The sequence below is a fragment of the Mytilus californianus genome, unplaced genomic scaffold (assembly GCF_021869535.1).
Source record: "Mytilus californianus isolate M0D057914Y unplaced genomic scaffold, xbMytCali1.0.p SCAF_7, whole genome shotgun sequence".
Lineage (NCBI taxonomy): Eukaryota > Metazoa > Mollusca > Bivalvia > Mytilida > Mytilidae > Mytilus > Mytilus californianus.
The window spans coordinates 44,646,923-44,650,311 of record NW_026262723.1 but is presented as its reverse complement, the minus strand read 5'-3'; positions in this window follow the sequence as shown (position 1 = coordinate 44,650,311).

Below are 3,389 nucleotides of genomic sequence, written 5' to 3'. Positions count from 1 at the left end.
ATATTATCAATCATAACGAACTACCTATGCCGGGAGATATTATTTCAAGTGAAAAAAATAATTATATTAGAAATATATAATGGACACAAAATTTGCAGATTATGTTTTTTTTCTGTAAAATTGCACAAACAGACATTTTGATATGAACCATTTAAAGCAGATAGCAAAGTTGTTAATTCCAAGAAACAGTTGACTATTAACTCGATAGTAACATAAAAGAAAATCTATGGATGAATTTGTTATTTTCGAAGAAAATGCAGACTTCAGTTGTTTTTACTAAACGTTAAGTTTGAAACAATAGTTTAAAAATAAATAAAAGTGTAAATCAAATGCCATCTACCAGTAGCTATGTCATAATGTATGAAGTAAAAAGATAACGTATGATTACCAATGAGACAGCTCTCTACGTGCAAATAAGCAACTTTACCTCACCATATGGCTTTTAACAATGAGCGAAACCCATACTGCAAGCTATGAAAGGCATGTTTATTCAAAACACTAATTTGTTTTCTGACAGACACTGAAAAATGGTATATATTAGAATTTTGTTCATCTTAAACAAATACATCCTTACCTTTTCAAATACTCGGCTTTGAGATTGCCTGATGAAAGTAAATCCACAAAAGCGCTTCGGACGCAAATAATTTACAAAGTATTGCTGTCAGTTTTTTGCAGTTTACTTTCAAAACATCTTTGAATATGCAAATTGTTTAAGACTAATTTAAAACAGTGTTGATAAAAAATAATGGCCATCACTAAAATTCTTTAAAACTTCAGACTTAAAAAATAAAACGGAAGAAACATAAAATCATAAGTCGAGAGAAATTCACAACCCAATGACAAAACAATATCTACGATTAGACAATCACGTTCAGAAAACATTACGTAGAAAATTTTTGTTGCTCTCAAATGTATAGACTTCATAACATTATTTAGATATACATGTATTTTGTTCAGAATTAAAAGTCATTAATTGGAAGGAATGATATGTGCACTATCTGATCACATGGTTTCATTATTTTCAAATTCATTTGAACTTTAGAATTACACATTACAATAACGAAACTACCAAATAACTGGCTTAAAGTTCAGGGTAATGCAGTGGTTGCAGTTTTCAAAGCAGGATAGAATCATTCTGTTATTCCAGAATACCAGATATTGTTAATAATTCATACTGAACACGACTGACTTCTTTATAGTATAAAGTAATTTCGGCAGATAGCCCCTGTTCAAAAGGGCATTCATTTGACTCTGTAATGTTTTTATAACCCGTTCTTAGCTTAACATTCTGCTTGATACTGAAATACATGGATGATAATGCGATAGCATACCATATATAACATGTATTAATAGCCTATCTTTGTATACTTCAAGTACACAACTATAGTCAGAAAACAAAATGTATCAACAAGACTAGTGTTACGTCTTACAAAGTCTACCCGAATTATTTGCCGTAAACATACATTAGTTTCTGCCGAGATAACTTACATATTTCGATGTGCTCTGTGGTTGTCTAAATGTTTGTATTGTTTTTGAACACTTCTGTGTAATTGTCGGGCTAAATTATGATCGTAAATGTTTGATTTCTTTGCCAGATTTAATTTATTGATATTACTCCATGGCTTTGTTCTTCAATTCACAATTGTGACGTGATCGTCAGTTTGCAAAGAATTCCGCTAAAAACCGGGAATAGGGGCCGTCTTAAACTTGCAGTGATGGGAGCGTTTTTTGTTCCATGTTGAAGGCCTTACTGTGACTTTGAAATGAAGAACAGCAATAAAAACGCTGTTCCTTTGCTATATGTGATTTTTTGCTGTCCATGATTTTATGTCATGGATGGCTATCCCATATACTTTCTTTTTAATTGTTAAGTTGGGAGTAAGTAGATTGAATCTTAATCCTGTCGGGAAAGTAGAACACACAGGGTTTCGTTATCGTATCTAAGACATGCAGTAAACGCCTCCTCCTATCTTCCCAATTCTAATTGAGATTGACCATATTATTATCATTTTGAATTTTTGTCACATGATCGGCGTTACAAAACTATTGCGGTCAATTTTGAACCAACGTATATTCTGGTGCCGTTGGCAAACACTTTCTGAATATGATGACCACCCCTCTACGATTGTTTTTAGATTTTTTTTCTGTTAATTAGAGATCAGTGAAAAACAATATCTATAACTTCTATTAAAGGTACGATATTTTAAATAAGTTACCGGATTCTAAGACACAGTCATTTAGTGCTTACCTGCTTTGGTTAAACATAATGTTTCTAATCAAGAGTTTTCCAGAATGGGTTTGTGACTATGATAAGAGAATCAGTGGACGGCCAAATGAGAGAATCGCTTCGGATACATAATCCAGAAAAGGATAATTGGTTTATTAGTTCCAGAGGGTACCATTCAAAAAAGGGATAGTGATTTTGCTCTTGTTTGGTTCATATAATCATTTTCTCATTAAAATATTCAGTTTACTTACAATTTAACTGTAATTATTCTATATTGATTTTTGCTCTACGTTTTATGACACTTTTATTAAGATGCTCTTCTTAGTGTCTGAAATCCGAATCATATATTGTTTTATATTATATACGAGCAGTCTTTCGACGATATTTAGCGAGAAAAATTGTAACACGTACATGTTTCCAGCTCCTCGTTCTGATTTTACTTGTTTTTAAGGAATAAAAAAATCCGCTTTCGTTATTCCACTGCTTTTTTCAATTTATGCTTTATTATTTTTCTTTCTTCACCTATTCTTTCGTACTTTCAAATTACTGATAAAAATAGGCGCCGTTGTTGTTTTTATTTTGTTTCATGAAATTAACTGTAATTAAAGAATTTCTGTTTACACGAGGAATGCGTTTTGTCGAGAAAACCATATGGAACTATGAACTATATCGTAGTCTTAGCAAATAGGGTGGAGTCTTATTTTGTATCGTAAGACCTGGTATAATTTTCTGTTTCTTTGAAAATGATTGCATTTAATCACCGATACTCGTGACAGCCGTTATCTGAATTATCCATTTGATGAATAAGTGATTTCCTAGTGAACATTTTTACGCGTTACAAATTCTACTGGGATGTATCAAACTACTAAGCTGATCAAGTTTGATACACTGAAGAAAGTAATTAACCGTATTTAACAGTCAATTAAATCTGCATTAGGTTAAAAAAAATCACAGGCATGTCAATCAATATATAGCTAAAAATTACTGTGAAATTACTAATCTTTCAGGCAATGATTTAAGTAAGACAAAATATCTCATGGGAAGGTATACGAGTCAGATAACATTTTCGTAACACAGAAGTGCACTTCAAGGATACTTGTAATCAATTAATGCAACATGTTATATAACATTGGAAGAGTACTTTGTATAATCGACTAGTTCA